This window comes from Bufo gargarizans, chromosome 6 (assembly GCF_014858855.1).
Source record: "Bufo gargarizans isolate SCDJY-AF-19 chromosome 6, ASM1485885v1, whole genome shotgun sequence".
Taxonomy (NCBI): Eukaryota; Metazoa; Chordata; class Amphibia; order Anura; family Bufonidae; genus Bufo; species Bufo gargarizans.
The window spans coordinates 122,616,223-122,634,634 of NC_058085.1; the positions used below are offsets into that span (position 1 = coordinate 122,616,223).

Consider the following 18,412-nt stretch of genomic DNA (forward strand, 5'->3'; position numbering starts at 1 on the left):
TGTCAATAGTTAGGCAGCATATATACTGTACATGTGTATTGTGATCTTCAGCTCATACATTACGCGAATGTATTATGGTCATTGTAGTGTATGCAAGTCATATTTTTTCATTAACAGAGGATCTGGAATCAGAGTTTGGTCACATTTTTGCATTTTACATTATGGTGATATGAAAAGATTTAAGTCACATGCAAATTTTTTTTTTGTTTTGTTGACATAGAATGCCTTGTTGTTCTTAAATTGTTTCACCAAGTCAGCAAGGACCTCTATTTTCTCGTTAAGTCAATCTCCAGTGGTGGTACAACATCCTAGGACATGCCTCTTGTGTCCTTTCATCTTCCACAGTCCCAGCTCTTCGGAGAGTTCTCGGGGCGCCTGGCACCTGGTAGATCTTGCTTATTGGCCATCACCACAAAGGGGACTCCTCTCATTTCATCACTCGCAAGCATGACAAATTGTAAAGATATGTACTCCGCACACCTTGAGTCCAGTGTGGGTGCCCGTGAGAGTGGTAAAACAAGAGTAGGGTTAATCCACGGCACTCCAAATTATCGTGCAATTTTATTTTATTTTTTTACATTTTATTCTCTTTGCACATTATCTTTTGTATACATGTATACAAGTAAATCATTAGTATGTAGCCACATAAGACATAATTCCCGGACGTTTCGGTCTGGTACGACCTTCCTCAGCGGGGTCTTGGTGGCAGGGCAGTAAGTCTGGCTTCCAGAAATCTCTCAGGGTCATCACTGTCCACGACAAATATAAGCCCATCTGTGTTTTGATAGTAATGTTACCACAGAGGTCTAATTATAGTCCTGTCCTGACTGCCCAAATCCCACACAGTGAAGGTGACATTACCTGTGGGTTCTACCGTTTCTACATTGAACCCAGCGGTATGTATTGTAGTGCAGCTTTAGCCTGTAAAGGATGGTTGTCTTCCCAGCAGTATCCACACCCATTACCAGGATCTGTGCTTTGTATCCAGTAAACTTCTTTAGGGTTTGGTGGAGGCTGATCAGGAGTAGACCCATAGTTTAAGAATGTTCTCTTCTTGGCTGTATAAAAAAGCAGGTTGGTTCTTTGCTCGCCACCTATACACTATCCTTTCACATGTCAATCCTACCAGTGCTCATAACAACTACAGAAGCACGTGTCTAGTATTTCCTGGTTACTCTATCATCCTGTGCTGTGTTGGAAGATTTCACTACAACCTGTTATGACAGGGACTCTGACGAGAACTACAAGGGAAGTGACTTAATGACTATCCTCCCTAAATTTGTAAACATGCAACTTAATGCTTTAAGTTGCATGTTTACCCTTTCAGAAACTTGCTACCTGTTATCAAACGCCTGATGACTTAACGCATTCCCACAGTTCCCTGGAACCAGTTTGACGTGGCTTCTCCAGAAGACAGTTCTGTAACACTGAGACAGAGATCAGAGTTCCTTGTACTTAAAGATACTAATACCCAACAGGGTAAAACAGAGTTTGAAATGGTGGGTAAAACAGAGTTTGAAATCTGTCACTAGGGATCCCGTGAACTTTAAATCCGTATATCTTAGTAACAACAGATGCCAGCAAGACAGATTGGGAGGCCAAGGTCCAGGACCTTTATTTTCAGGATCGTTGGCATCAAGATCTTTCCCATAGATAATTGAACTACACGGAATTAAGAGCAGTTCTGGAGACCTTCCTCAAGGCAGAGGACCTTCTAAAGGGTCAGCATGTCCAAGTACTATCAGTATAACAACTGTATACTTCCTAAAACAAAAGGAGGATTCAAAATATCCTCCCCTTCAGTCTTTGCACCTAGCTGAAGATCTGATCTGCTAAAGATCAGTTCTGTTGATCACAGCAGTCCACCTAAAAAGGAAAGAATATGTCACGGCAGACCTCCTGAGCAGGCGTACCATCAATCCTGGAGAATAGTCTCTCAAGAGAGAAATTTTTTAACAACTGTGCACAAAATTGGGGACTCCCCGGGTGGATCTCTACGCCACGAGAAAGAACACCCAAGTGCATTCTTTCTTTTCACTAAATCAGTGGGACAGACAGGTCGCTTTATCCCAAAAATGGAATATGGATCTGGCATATGTGTTTCCACCTTTCCTTCTAATTTCAGCAGTCCGAAGTCCTCAGAACTGCAAATATGCTGTTCACATGGGGCAGTACTGCATGCGACTGTTGTTGCTATAGCGGCCATACCGGGTGCTACCATTTGTTGCCGAAATACCGCCCGGCCCCATTTACTATAGTATAACAGCCTGCCAGATCTGTTTACCGCAAATGTGAAACAGCCCTAAGGCTCACACTTCAGTTATTTGGTCAGTTATTTCCATCAGTTATTGTGAGCCAAAATCACTAGTAAAGCCTACACAGCGATAAGGTATGATGGAAATATTTCCTCCTGTTCTATGTTTTTGACTCACAATACCTAATGGAAATAAAAAGAAACGTATTTGATCAGTTTATTCCATCAGTAAGTCCTCATGCACAAGACTGTTGTTTTTTTCCGCATCCGAGCCGCATTATTTGCGGCTTGGATCCGGACCCATTTACTTCAATGGGACCGCAAAAGATGTGGACAGCACTCCGTGTGATTTCTGCATCCATTGCTCTGTTCCGTGGTCTGCAAAAAAAATATAACCTGTCCTGTTCTTGTCCGTTTTGTGGACAAGAATAGGCAGGTATATTAATGGCTGTCTGTGCCGTTCCGCAAATTGCGGAATGCACGCGGACGCCATCCGTGTTTTGCGGATCCACAGTTTGCGGACCGCAAAACACACAACAGTCGTGTGCATGAGGCCTTATTGTAAGCCAAAACCAGGTGCGGGTCAAAAACATGGAACAGGTCAAAATCTTTCCATTATATCTTATCGCTGAGTAGACTTCACTACTGGTTTTATCTCACAATAACTGTACAAAAAGCTGATGTGTGAACTGGGCCTTAGCAGACTGTATTGGGGCTAATACCTTCTTGGTCTCAGTCTGGTTTCTGGAAATAATACATTGTAATATTTTGTTAATTCATTTTTTGTTCCACTTTTTCTGCACTGTGAGATCTACCTCTCCTGTAGACCACCAGTTTTAGATGCTGGAGTAAAGTTTGTTTCAAACAAACAAAACCAATAACACAATAATAACATGTGAGTTTTTTCTGTTTCGTTTTTTCTTTGTGTGCGTGCAGTAACGTAACATTTACCAGATAATTCCTCTATATTTTTTTTTAAATTGCAAGCAAAAGGTGGCTAATTTGAAGAACCTAGAATATGACATATTTTCAGTTGTTTCACACTTTGTTATGTATATAATTCCACTGAGGAAGGGGTAACAATAGACCCCGAAACGCGTTTGGTGCTAGGACCCCTGGATGGACTTGGACTCTGTGCGCTATCACACCGCCCGCATCAAAATTACTCCTGTCTTCAACTGCAGACCCTACACGCACTTCTGAGGACAGGCTGTAAGAGTCTATCACGCTCACCTATACAGCAAGCTCAGCGTGGTACAAGGAGTCTGTAAACTTACCCAAGTGCCGGCTCTTAGACCTACGGAGCGGCGCCGGGAAGACAGCAAAGGGAGTGTGACCATCAGCGAACATCCCTGAATTACAACACGGACATAGCGGCGGATGCACAAGTGTACAGCGAAACAGTGAGTAATTGCGGGACGCCGCTTTAATAGATCACTGCAACTATATCGCTATTTCGGTCTATGGAGGACTTATACAACACTCCCATAAACGACCTTTCCTACATCCAAATTCAGTTGGAGGGACAGCAAATTGGAGATCTTGTTTCACCCCTTAAATACCCAGAGACATTCTATATATATTTATATATTTTTATATATATTCTATTTTATTTGTTTTACTCTATGTGTGATCGGTACCAATCATTTGAGGAATCTTTTTTATTGTATTGCATTTTTTCATTTATATTGCATGTTTTATTATCTAAAATAGGGAAGTATTAACTGTTTATGTGCGGTATTATTAATAAACTATGAGGTTCCCATATTAAGAGAGTGCCCAGTATCTGTTTTATATAATTCCACATGTGTTAATTCATAGTTTTGATGCCTTCAGTGTGAATCTACAATTTTCATAGTCATGAAAATAAAGAAAACTCTTTGAATGAGAAGGTGTGTCCAAACTTTTGGTCTGTACTGTATATATATATAAACGAATAAGCCAGCAGCACACCATTAAGATAAAAAAAACACATGTGGTTTATTCACCCAGTGTCATGTAGCGACGTTTCAACCGCTTATTGCGGTCTTTCTCAAGCTATGTGACCGCAACAAGCAGTTGAAACGTCACTACATGACACTGGGTGAATAAACCACACGTGTTTTTTTTATCTTAATGGTGTGCTGCTGGCTTCTTTCTTCTTTTTGAATGGGACCTTGGTGCTGGTTCATATTGGCATGATTTTACACCCAACCGACAAATGTGCTGCATCTTCATCTTCCATTTCTAGATATATATATATATATATATATATATATGTCCTGCCGGCACAGGATTATGAGATGTACTTAACGAGCTGTTCCGTATATCTGGACAAATTCAGAAAGGAGCAGGAGGTGATTAAAAAGCGTAAATGGCTACGAGATGAGGAGGATTACAAACGTGGAAATGTATACTCCTGGCATGAACCGAGAGGCCAGAGACGCCAGCCCAACTATGGCGGTAACAACAACCCAAGGAAATATGTGGACAACTCCAGGAATAAATTGGCACCTTCCACAGTAATGGGATCCACACAAGTTGAGCAGCAGGATGATCGTTTTTTAGGAGTGGGCCTAGATCCAAAAGGACCAGACGTGGCGGACAAAGACAGCATAGATTGAGAAACGGAACAACGCACAGCAAGAAGCCGGCCTGTGAGGAAAATAGATCAGTAGTGGTAAATATATCCTCCCACGTACTTACTGATGCACAGACTGAACTTTTGTCTAAGGGTCTGTCATATTGCCCTTCAGTGGGTGTGGACTGGTTCCAACTTGAAGTTGACCTACAGCGGTTTTTCAGGAATATTAAACTTAAAATGTGGTTCTCTGATGAAAATAGACATGTGTCTAGTGGTGAAAGTGTTAACAGTTGTGAGCTCTCACTCCGCGATGTTGGTTTACACACGAAGAGCGACTTCACCCCACAGTTAGTGTAGACATTAACAAGCCTAAGGGTTCCCTGCAGAAGAGTGGCTTAAGACACCCAAATATGACAACAGCAGAGATAGAGGCTCTAGATGAGCTGTGCAACAACGGTTCCCTCACTGTCAAACCCGCTGATAAAAAATCATGACCCCAAGTTTGATGTAATTAGAACCATCACTAGGGTGCTTGATCAAGCTAGGATGGGAGGTCTGATTGACGGATCCCTGTACACTTACCTACTGGTGACACAACCTAAGACACCATTAACCACTTCACCCCCCCCCCCCCCCCCCAGCTTAAACACCCTTAATGACCAGACCACTTTTTACAATTCTGCACTACACTACTTTCACCGTTTATTGCTCGGTCATGCAACTTACCACCCAAATGAATTTTACCTCCTTTTCTTCTCACTAATAGAGCTTTCATTTGGTGGTATTTCATTGCTGCTGACATTTTTACTTTTTTTGTTATTAATCGAAATTTAACAACATTTTTGCAAAAAAATGACATTTTTCACTTTCAGTTGTAAAATTTTTCTAAAAAAAGACATCTATATATAAATTTTTCTCTAAATTTATTGTTCTACATGTCTTTGATTAAAAAAAATGTTTGGGTAAAAAAAAATGGTTTGGGTAAAAGTTATAGCGTTTACAGACTATGGTACAAAAATGTGAATTTCCGCTTTTTGAAGCAGTTCTGACTTTCTGAGCACCTGTTATGTTTCCTGAGGTTCTACAATGCCCAGACAGTAGAAAAACCCCACAAATAACCCCATTTCAGAAAGTAGACACCCTAAGGCAGGCATCTCAAACTGCGGCCCTCCAGCTGTTGCAAAACTACAACTCCCACAATGCCCTGCTGTAGGCTGATACCTGTAGGCTGTCTGGACATTGTGGGAGTTGTAGTTTTGCAACAGCTGGAGGGCCGCAGTTTGAGATCCCTGCCCTAAGGTATTCGCTGATGGGCATAGTGAGTTCATAGAACTTTTTATTTTTTATCACAAGTTAGCGGAAAGTGATGAATTCTTTTTTTTTTTTTTTTTCTTACAAGGTCTCATATTCCACTAACTTGTGACAAAAAATAAAAACTTCCATGAACTCACTATACCCATAATGAAATACCTTGGGGTGTCTTCTTTCCAAAATGGGGTGACTTGTGGGGTAGTTATACTGCCCTGGCATTTTAGGGGCCCAAATGCGTGTGAAGTAGTTTGAAATCAAAATCTGTAAAAAATGGCCGGTGAAATCCGAAAGGTGCTCTTTGGAATGTGGGCCCCTTTGCCCACCTAGGCTGCAAAAATGTGTCACACATGTGGTATCGCCATACTCAGGAGAAGTTGGGTAATGTGTTTTGGGGTGTCATTTTACATATACCCATGCTGGGTGAGATTAATATCTTGGTCAAATGCCAACTTTGTATAAAAAAATTGGAAAAGTTGTCTTTTGCCGAGATATTTCTCTCACCCATCATGGGTATATGTAAAAAGACACCCAAAAACACATTGCCCAACTTATCCTGAGTACGGCGATACCACATGTGCGACACTTTTTTGCAGCCTAGGTGCGTAAAGGGGCCCAAATTCTAAAGAGCACCTTTAGGATTTCACAGGGCATTTTTTACGCATTTGGATTTCAAACTACTTCTCACGCTTTAGGTCCCCTAAATGCCAGGGCAGTATAAATACCCCACAAGTGACCCCATTCTGGAAAGAAGACACCCCAAGGTATTCCGTGAGGGGCATGGCGAGTTCCTAGAATTTTTTATTTTTTGTCACAAGTTAGCGGAAAATGATGATTTATTTTTCTTACAAAGTCTCATATTCCACTAACTTGTGACAAAAAATAAAAACTTCCATGAACTCACTATGCCCATCACAAAATACCTTGGGGTGTCTTCTTTCCAAAATGGGGTCACTTGTGGGGTAGTTATACTGCCCTGGCATTTTAGGGGCCCAAATGTGTGAGAAGTAGTTTGAAATCAAAATCTGTTAAAAATGCCCTGTGAAATCCGAAAGGTGCTCTTTGGAATGTGGGCCCATTTGCCCACCTAGGCTGCAAAAAAGTGTCACACATCTGGTATCGTCGTACTCAGGAGAAGTTGGGGAATGTGTTTTGGGGTGTCTTTTACATATACCCATGCTGGGTGAGAGAAATATCTCGGCAAAATACAACTTTTCCTATTTTTTTATACAAAGTTGGCATTTGACCAAGATATTTATCTCACCCAGCATGGGTATATGTAAAATGACACCCCAAAACACATTCCCCAACTTCTCCTGAGTACGGTGATACCACATGTGTGACACTTTTTTGCAGCCTAGATGCGCAAAGGGGCCCAAATACTTTTTAGGAGGGCATTTTTAGACATTTGGATCCCAGACTTCTTCTCACGCTTTAGGGCCCCTAAAAATCCAGGGCAGTATAAATACCCCACATGTGACCCCATTTTGGAAAAAAAGACACCCATGGCATGGGCATGGCGAGTTCATAGAATTTTAGTTTTTTTTGGCACAAGTTAGCGGAAATTTTTTATTTTTTTTTCTCACAAAGTCTCCCTTTCCGCTGACTTGGGACAAAAATTTAAATCTTTCATGGACTCAATATGCCCCTCACGGAATACCTTGAGGTGTCTTCTTTCCGAAATGGGGTCACATGTGGGGTATTTATACTGCCCTGGCATTTTAGGGGCCCTAAAGCGTGAGAAGAAGTCTGGAATATAAATGTCTAAAAAATTTTACGCATTTGGATTCTGTGAGGGGTATGGTGAGTTCATGTGAGATTTTATTTTTTGACACAAGTTAGTGGAATATGAGACTTTGTAAGAATAAAAAAAATAATAATAATAATCAATTTCCGCTAACTTGTGCCCAAAAAATGTCTGAATGGAGCCTTACAGGGGGGTGATCAATGACAGGGGGGTGATCAGGGAGTCTATATGGGGTGATCACCACCCTGTCATTGATCACCCCCCTGTAAGGCTCCGATTCATGGATGCGTGGATCCGTAAAACACATACGGACGTCTGAATGGAGCCTTACAGGGGGGTGATCATCCCATATAGACTCCCTGATCACCCCCCTGTAAGGCTCCATTCAGACGTCCATATGTGTTTTGCGGATCCGATCCATGGATGCGTGGATCCGCAAAACACATACGGACGTCTGAATGGAGCCTTACAGGGGGGTGATCAATGACAGGGGGGTGATCAATGACAGGGGGTGATCAGGGAGTGTATATGGGGTGATCACCCCCCGTCATTGATCACCCCCCTGTAAGGCTCCATTCAGACGTCCATATGTGTTTTGCGGATCCGATCCATAGATGCATGGATCCGTAAAACACATACGGACATCTGAATGGAGCCTTACGGGGGGTGATCAATGACAGGGGGGTGATCAAGGAGTCTATATGGGGTGATCAGGGGTTCATAAGAGGTTAATAAGTGACGGGGGGGGGGGGGTGTAGTGTAGTTTTGTTTGGTGCTACTTTACAGAGCTACCTGGGTCCTCTGGTGGTCGATCCAAGCAAAAGGGACCACCAGAGGACCAGGTAGCAGGTATATTAGACGCTGTTATCAAAACAGCGTCTAATATACCTGTTAGATGTTAAAATAATCGCATCTACAGCATGCCAGCGAACGATCGCCGCTGGTAGGCTGTAGATCGAGTCTCTTACCTTCCGATCCTGTGAACGCACGTGCCTGTGTGCGCGCGTTCACAGGAAATCTCGCCTCTCGCGAGATGACGCACGGATGCGTCCAGGAGGAATGAATCGACCGCCTACAGGACGCATCCGTGCGTTAGGCAGTCCTGGGGAGGTTAATATACGTGTTACCCAAGAATAACAAATGCCTCAACAATCCTCCAGGAAGACCCATAGTGTCTGGGAGGGAGTCAGTGTTTTCTAACATAGCCATTTTTCTTGACAGGATTCTCCGTCAATTTGCAGTTGCAGTTGACTCTTAAATACGAGACACTGGCGACTTCCTGGATAAAATTGCACGGGTGGTAGTTAAGCCAGGCACTATACTGGCATCATTCGATGTGGTTAGCCTCTACACCTCTATCAATCATGATAGAGGTGTGGAGGCTGTCAGGAAGTGCTTGATGAGCACACAATACACCAATAAATGTAGAGAATTTATCATTGATCTGCTCGGTGTAGTGCTGAGGGACAATTATTTCGCTTTCCAAGATGGCTTCTATCCACAACTGCGAGGAACCGCAATGGGTTCAAATATGGCACCAACTTACGCCAACATTTTTATGTCGGGCCTGGAGGCAGAGCACGTCTATGTGTCCCACCACTTCAGCCATGTGCGAACCGAATGGATCCTGAGATCCAGTTTACACTCACTCACTCCACCGAGCAGGTTCAATTCTTAGACACAATGGTAAAGATACAAGGGACGGTACTGATGACCGATCTGTTCATTAAATCGACAGACTGTAATAAATTGCTGAAATTTGAGAGCTGTCATCCGCGTTCCATGGTGAAATCGCTACCACGGAGTCAGTTTCTCCGGGTTCAGCGAATAGTGATGGACCCACAATTATGTGAATTGAGACTGACAGAAATGTCTGAAAAATTCACTGACAGAGGTTACCCTAGAAAACTGGTCCAGAAACATCTGGTCCCTCTGAGGCGGTCACTAAACAAGCCGCAAACAGGGTACCATTTATCTCCACGTATACAGAAGGGAGCTATCAGATAGCAGGAGTCATTAAAAAACACTGGCCCATACTGAAAAGCAACCTTGGTAATATAAAAGAATTTACCGTGCCCCCGCTCATGTCCTACAGAAGAACAAAGAATCTACGCGACAAATTGGTTAAAGCTGAGGCAGTTGGTGAGAAAACACTGGTTCAAACTTATATAGGTCACAAAAGATACGGATGTTACCCATGTCTAAACTGCGTGAACTGTAGTTATATGTTAAAAGGGGAAAAATTCACGCATCCAGTACTGGGAATACAGTTTGAGATAAGACACTTCCTCACTTGTAATAGCTCATTTGTCATCTATTTATTGTCCTGTCTGTGTGATCTCTTCTATGTTGGAGAGACCACGTGTGATGTAAAAACAAGGTTAAATTACCACAGGTACTCAATTCGTCAAAAACGGAGGGTTCTCCCTGTGCCCAAGCACTTTGTAGAGGCTGGACACAGAGAGAAGGATCTTAAATTCAGGGTTATTGATCAAAGAGGAGGTAATAGAGAACGTATACTGAAACAGCAGGAAATTATGTGGATTCACCGGCTACGTACACTCAAACCTGATGGCCTAAATACAGAATGCAGGTGGGATTTATGTGGATAGGATGTGCAGTCTACTCATTAGACGTGGGGGGTCGAATCCGCCGAGTCTGGTATGGGGAATATAACAACAGTGTTTATTTGAATAAGCTGATTTGTAATTTTCTATTTTCTACTTATAATTTTTGTAGAGCTCTTGGATGGGCCTTAGGGCCATTTGTCGATCGTCATTGGAGGATACCGTCGGTGATTTTTTGTCCGCGAGCTTGGCTGTTCTCATCGCATGAAGTAAAGGTGGACATCAGTGGGAGCAACCCTTAGTGTGTAGTTGTTAATTTCAATTTTTACAGGATAGTGCGTAGAAACTGGTTTAAATACTGTTGTTCCAGTATGAATTATGCATGAATTACACGCACCATGACACACAGTTTTTTTGTAGAGTGGGGGCCTATACACATTAAATCTACCTACTTGTGAGAGTGAGGTGGGTGAGGGGGGTGATGGTGGGTGCCACTACGGGTCCCCGGGCTGCCGACTGGGAAACCGGTGGACAGCCTGGGGATCGGTGTTGAAAGGTGAGACTAACGTGGTCTTCGCCGGCGACCTAGTGCCCCCCAATCAACCTTCCTTATGGCCCACGGAGATATATGTGATGTTTGGGTGTACGTTCGCTTTGGCGATCACTTCGGTTTCTCCCACTGATGTATAACCTGGATGCAAACATTCCAGGTTACTATGACCACAGCCACGCCCCTTGCAGCTCAGTGGATGTGGCTGTGTCACATGGTTTCCCCCCTCCTCCTGGCGCTGCTGCGCGTGCGGTGCGCTCCATGCTGAGAAGCTGCGTTCCATTGAACGTGTGAGCGTGGGCACGTGACGCAGGCCGAGAGGGGGTTGGTTACAGTCGGACCCGGCGCATGCGCAGAGCTGAGATGGGGACGCCAATACTCGCTGACATGCAGATACATCGATGGTAGGCCCTTTGTTTTTAAAGCTTTATGTTATACAGCCGCAACTCTTTGATCAATGAGAATGTTTTTAACCCCTGACATAACGAGCACTTTTTGAATATGATCCATACAGGCTCTTGGCCCCGACTCGTTGGAGGAATGGGGGCATAGAGAGATACATATGTATGATTTACTTTGTGCACAGTAATTTTACACTTGTATCACTATTGTAATTGTTTCACAATTTTGTACTATTTAGTATTTATTCACGTTTATGATATTGGTATAGAGAGCGTCATATGACGCAACACAGATGCTGATCATGTGACTGATAATTTGGAATAGTTAACACATGTATCCACTAATTGTATAAGATGCTTGCACTGGCTTGTGGGTATATATACCCAATGTTTGCACTGTTGTATAGCTTGAGAAAGGCCTCATTGAGCAGGCCGAAACGTTGCTGGGGAATAAAATTTGGGGTCTTCACCCTTTCACTGAAGCCTGGAAGTGCTGCCTCATTTTATTTCGTGGAGTAGAAGCCGGCGTCCAGGAGGAATTGCACCCAGTACACACAGTCTGACTGTGCTGCTGCGGTATTTGATATATATATATATGTTTTAATTTTTAACATTAATGGAAAAATATCTGATACTGTATGTGTAATGAACCGCAGTGCCATTACTACTTCTTTTGACACCTTGCTACCATTTCCATGTGCTAATACATAATATCTGATGTATTTTGTGTCATAGTCTGATTACGTGCATATTTATTCCTGAAATTATTATGTTCAAGTGTACTAACTTGGTCTACCAGCAGATGGCGGCAACAACATTGGCAGTATTAGCTTTCCTGTAGAGGAACCATTTGGTTCCTTCCAGCCCTCTGTAGCTAGAGAGAGGAGTTTAGTTAGGCTACTTTCACACTCGCGTTTGGATCCGAGTTTGGATCCGTTTGTATTATCTTTATCATAGAAAACTGACCCGTCCCCGTTTACTTACATTGTGTTTTAGAACGAATCCGTTTGGCTCAGTTTCGTCAGTTAAAGACACCAAAACGCTGCAAGCAGTGTTTTTGTGTCTGCCTCCAAAGCGTAATGGAGATGGAACGGAGGCAAACTGATGCATTCTTAGCGGTTCCTTTTACATTTAGAATGCATTAGGGCAAAACTGATCCGTTTTGGACCGCTTGTGAGAGCCCTGAACGGATCTCACAAACGGAAAGCCAAAACGCCAGTGTGAAAGTAGCCTTAGTTACTTAGTGAGTAGTTCTACTCTACCCACCTATGGGAGAGGTTGTGTGATGGCTAGCAGGGCGCTGCCTGCTCTGCTAGGCCTAGAGGCCCTGCCTCTGATGTCTACCCAGGGCCGTCTTTACCAAGGGGCAAAAGGGGCAGCTGCCCCGGGCCCAGTTGCTCCTGGGGGGCCCAAGGCAGCTGCCTCTTGAGCCCTGCTAGCCACTGCCCCGGGTGTCACGCAGTCAGCTTCACAGGGGGTGAGTCCGTACTGTGCTAGAGCTGTAAATGTGATCTAGGACCTTAATGACATCATCACCATGTGACCAGTAAACTAGCAATATTACTGGTCACATGGCTATGAGGTCATCACAGGTCCTAGCATGAGTGTTGCAGGTGAAGTTTGGAGCTTTTTTTGTGTGAAGATTATATCAGAAAAAGGTGACAGGGGCTGTTATGCTAATATACTGTAAACTACTGTATAGTGGGTTGCGGTATACTGTGTGGTGGGGCCTGTATACTGTGTGGGTGGGTGGGTGGCCGGCCTGTATACTGTGTGGGTGCTGTATAGTGTGAAGTGCTATACTGCTGTACTGTATAGTGTGGGGTGCTGTATCATGTATACAGGGAGTGCAGAATTATTTGGCAAATGAGTATTTTGACCACATCATCCTCTTTATGCATGTTGTCTTACTCCAAGCTGTATAGGCTCGAAAGCCTACTACCAATTAAGCATATTAGGTGATGTGTATCTCTGTAATGAGAATGGGTGTGGTCTAATGACATCAACACCCTATATCAGGTGTGCATAATTATTAGGCAACTTCCTTTCCTTTGGCAAAATGGGTCAAAAGAAGGACTTGACAGGCTCAGAAAAGTCAAAAATAGTGAGATATCTTGCAGAGGGATGCAGCACTCTTAAAATTGCAAAGCTTCTGAAGCGTGATCATCGAGCAATCAAGCGTTTCATTCAAAATAGTCAACAGGGTCGCAAGAAGCGTGTGGAAAAACCAAGGCGCAAAATAACTGCCCATGACCTGAGAAAAGTCAAGCGTGCAGCTGCCAAGATGCCACTTGCCACCAGTTTGGCCATATTTCAGAGCTGCAACATCACTGGAGTGCCCAAAAGCACAAGGTGTGCAATACTCAGAGACATGGCCAAGGTAAGAAAGGCTGAAAGACGACCACCACTGAACAAGACACACAAGCTGAAACGTCAAGACTGGGCCAAGAAATATCTCAAGACTGATTTTTCTAAGGTTTTATGGACTGATGAAATGAGAGTGAGTCTTGATGGGCCAGATGGATGGGCCCGTGGCTGGATTGGTAAAGGGCAGAGAGCTCCAGTCCGACTCAGACGCCAGCAAGATGGAGGTGGAGTACTGGTTTGGGCTGGTATCATCAAAGATGAGCTTGTGGGGCCTTTTCGGGTTGAGGATTGAGTCAAGCTCAACTCCCAGTCCTACTGCCAGTTTCTGGAAGACACCTTCTTCAAGCAGTGGTACAGGAAGAAGTCTGCATCCTTCAAGAAAAACATGATTTTCATGCAGGACAATGCTCCATCACACGCGTCCAAGTACTCCACAGCGTGGCTGGCAAGAAAGGGTATAAAAGAAGAAAATCTAATGACATGGCCTCCTTGTTCACCTGATCTGAACCCCATTGAGAACCTGTGGTCCATCATCAAATGTGAGATTTACAAGGAGGGAAAACAGTACACCTCTCTGAACAGTGTCTGGGAGGCTGTGGTTGCTGCTGCACGCAATGTTGATGGTGAACAGATCAAAACACTGACAGAATCCATGGATGGCAGGCTTTTGAGTGTCCTTGCAAAGAAAGGTGGCTAAATTGGTCACTGATTTGTTTTTGCTTTGTTTTTGAATGTCAGAAATGTATATTTGTGAATGTTGAGATGTTATATTGGTTTCACTGGTAAAAATAAATAATTGAAATGGGTATATATTTGTTTTTTGTTAAGTTGCCTAATAATTATGCACAGTAATAGTCACCTGCACACACAGATATCCCCCTAAAATAGCTAAAACTAAAAACAAACTAAAAACTACTTCCAAAAATATTCAGCTTTGATATTAATGAGTTTTTTGGGTTCATTGAGAACATGGTTGTTGTTCAATAATAAAATTAATCCTCAAAAATACAACTTGCCTAATAATTCTGCACTCCCTGTAGTTTGGGGTGCTGTATACGGTGAGGTGCTATACTGCTCTACTGTATACTGCTGTATACTGTGGGCTGCTATACTATATACTGTTGGGTACTGTATAGTGTGGGGTGCTGTATACTATAGGGTGCTATACTGCATACTGTGGGGTGCTGGGGTGCACTGTAACACTAGGGTGAGCCGAGCCCTGGTCTCCTTCCTGCAGAGCGGTGCCCACTTCCAGCCTGAGCCCAGAGCACTGATCCTGATCCTGCCGGAGTCTTCAGAACTGGAAGTATTTACAGTCATTCACTGTACTCTACCAGATGTGTGGATTTTTTGTGTGTGTGTTATGGTAGAGGACGTGATTGCCTGCTAAGGTGTGGGAAGGCGGGATCCAGGAGGCCCAAGTAAATTTTTGCCCAGGGTCCAATCAATATTAAATACGGCCCTGTGTCTACCTGGTTGCTTGTCCTCTCCTGGGCTTGCATTATCACCATCCACTCATATAGGTACAAATAGAGCATCAGATTTTCCAAATATCCTCCTCCCACAACTGCTCCTGAGAAAAAATAGGCACTAATAGCAGAGCACTGCGAATGCTTCTCACGTGCACTTATAGCTGATATACTCACAAGTGCAGGTGGGAGTCAGGCACATCAAACCAGTATGTTTACCGCTGTTTACTTTTTTTGACAAAGGAGGGAGGGGGGGAAGAGAGTGACAAGAAGGGGGAAGAGAGTGACAAGGGAGGCAGGGGGCAGAAGAGAGTGACAAGGGAGGGAAGGGGGGGAAGAAGAGAGTGACAAGGAGGGGGAAGAGAGTGACAAGGGAGGCAGGGGGCAGAAGAGAGTGACAAGGGAGGGAGGGGGGGAGAAGAGAGTGACAAGGGAGGGAGGGGGGAGAAGAGAGTGACAAGGAAGGCAGGGGCAGAAGAGAGTGACAAGGGAGGGGGGAGAGAGTGACAAGGGAGGGAGGGGGGGGGAGAAGAGAGTGAATGGAGGGGGAAGAGAGTGACCAGGGGGGAGAAGAGAGTGACAAGGGAGGGAGGGGGGAGAAGAGAGTGACAAGGGATGGAGGGAGGAGAAGAGAGTGACAAGGGAGGGCGGGGGGAGAAGAGAGTGACAAGGGAGGGAGGGGGGAGAAGAGAGTGACAAGGGACGGAGGGTGGAGAAGAGAATGACAAGGAAGGGAGGGGGAGAAGAGAGTGACAAGGGAGGGAGGGGGGAGAAGAGAGTGACAAGGGAGGGAGGGGGAGAAGAGAGTGATAAGGGAGGGAGGGGGGAGAAGAGAGTGACAAGGGAGGGGGAGAAGAGAGTGACAAGGGAGGGAGGGGGGAGAAGAGAGTGACAAGGGAGGGAGGGGGGAGAAGAGAGTGACAAGGGAGGGGAGGGGGATAAGAGAGTGACAAGGGAGGTAGAGGGGAGAAGAGAGTGACAAGGGAGGGGGGGAGAAGAGAGTGACAAGGGAGGGAGGGGGGAGAAGAGAGTGACAAGGGAGGGAGGGGGGAGAAGAGAGTGACAAGGGAGGGAAGAGAAGAGAGTGACAAGGGAAGGGGGGAGAAAAGAGTGACAAGGGAGGGAGGGGGAGAAGAGAGTGACAAGGGAGGGAGAGGGGAGAAGAGAGTGACAAGGGAGGGAGGGGGGAGAAGAGAGTGACAAGGGAGGGAAGAGAAGAGAGTGACACAGGGAGGGGGGAGAAAAGAGTGACAAGGGAGGGAGGGGGAGAAGAGAGTGACAAGGGAGGGAGGGGAGAGAAGAGTGACAAGGGAGGGAGAGGGGAGAAGAGAGTGACAAGGGAGGGAAGAGAAGAAAGTGACAAGGGAGGGGGGAGAAAAGAGTGACAAGGGAGGGAGGGGGAGAAGAGAGTGACAAGGGAGGGAGGGGGGAGAAGAGAGTGACAAGGGAGGGAAGAAAAAGAGAGTGACAAGGGAGGGGGGAGAAAAGAGTGACAAGGGAGGGAGGGGGAGAAGAGAGTGACAAGGGAGGGAGAGGGGAGAAGAGAGTGACAAGGCAGGGGGAGAAGAGAGTGACAAGGGAGGGAGGGGGGAGAAGAGAGTGACAAGGGAGGGAGGGGGGAGAAGAGAGTGATAAGGGGGGAGGAAGAGAGTGACAAGGGACGGAGGGGGGAGAAGAGAGTGACAAGGGAGAGAGGGGGGATAAGAGAGTGACAAGGGAGGGAGGGGGGAGAAGAGAGTGACAAGGGAGGGGGGGAGAAGAGAGTGACAAGGGAGAGGGGAGAAGAGAGTGACAAGGGAGGGAGGGGGGAGAAGAGAGTGACAAGGGAGGGGGAGAAGAGAGTGACAAGGTAGGGGGGGGGGGAGAAGACAGTGACAAGGGAGGGAGGGGGAGAAGACAGTGACAAAGGAGGGGGGGCGAAGACAGTGACAAAGGAGGGGGGGAGAAGAGAGTGACAAGGGAGGGGGGAGAAGAGAGTGACAAGGAGTCCCCAGAGCCAGACCAAGAGCCAAACTGCAGCCAGAGACCAGATCATCTTATTGTTCTGGTGGTAAGTAGACAATGCAATATGTTTATTATTTAATTGTTTAGTTATTAATACTACATTGGAAACTAATTTACCTCACATTAAGGCTCCATTCACACGTCCGCAACGTGTTTTGGCGATACGCGGATCCGCAAAATACGGAAAGCGGCAATGTGCGTTCTGCATTTTGCAGATCACACATTGCTGGCACTAATAAAATATGCCTGTACTTGTCCGCAATTGCGGACAAGAATAGGACATGTTCTATTTTTTTGCGGAACGTAAGTGCGGACCTGGAAGTGCTGATCCGCAATTCCGTGTCCGGGCAGCACATCGTGCTGAATGGGTCCGCAATGAATGGGTCCGCAATTCCGTTCCGCAAAATGCAGAACAAAATTGCGGACGTGTGAATGGATCCTAGAAGGACACTATAGTCCCAGTACCAGTAAAGTTTAATGTAGTGGTACTGGTGTCTATAGCCTGTTCCTGCAGAGAAAAGACACTGTGCAGTACTGGTGGTAAAGCAGCACTATGGTGCCAGGAAACCAAACTCATTTTCCTGGCACTATATAGTTGTTAGGAGTGGGGCACCCTCGTGTCCCCCTCCCACTGGGCTGAAGGGGTTAAAACCTCTTCAGCCACTTACCTTTCTCCAGCACCGGCACTGGGAACTCTTCTCCCCGATCCTCATCTCAGCTGCGAATGCGCACGCATTCAAAACTATGTTCCGCCTCTTCCCACTGTAATTTTCACAGTGAGAATCGCTGAAGCACCTCTAGTGGCTGTCAGGGAGACGGCTACAAGAAGCTTGATTAACCCTAAGGGAAACATAGCAGTTCTTTTAATTTAAATGCTGAGAAAGGGGTGGAACATATGTGATGTCATGATATGGGCAGATCATCTGATAAGGGGGGGTGGCGGGGGCGGCAATTTTTATATTGCCTAGGGCGGCAAAAATCCTTGCATCGGCCCAGAGTCTAATATTCACCTTTCTTCAAATAGAATGTGTAGTCTTCCCAATGCATTTGTGTGTATGGGAATAAAAGCTATTAGAAGGATTCTGAGCTTTGTTCATTTTTGTAAACACACTGCTATTATTTTGAACACAACTGTACATGTTTAATGTAGGAGCCTACTGTGCTGGGTTAAGTTTGCTTTCA

The 18,412-nt window shown here is 45.0% G+C and overlaps 1 pseudogene; it reads right to left on the bottom strand.

Annotated features, from left to right (window-relative positions):
* On the bottom strand, positions 1-1,099 carry LOC122941490 (annotated as a pseudogene).
* Between the last annotated feature and the right edge of the window lie 17,313 nt (positions 1,100-18,412).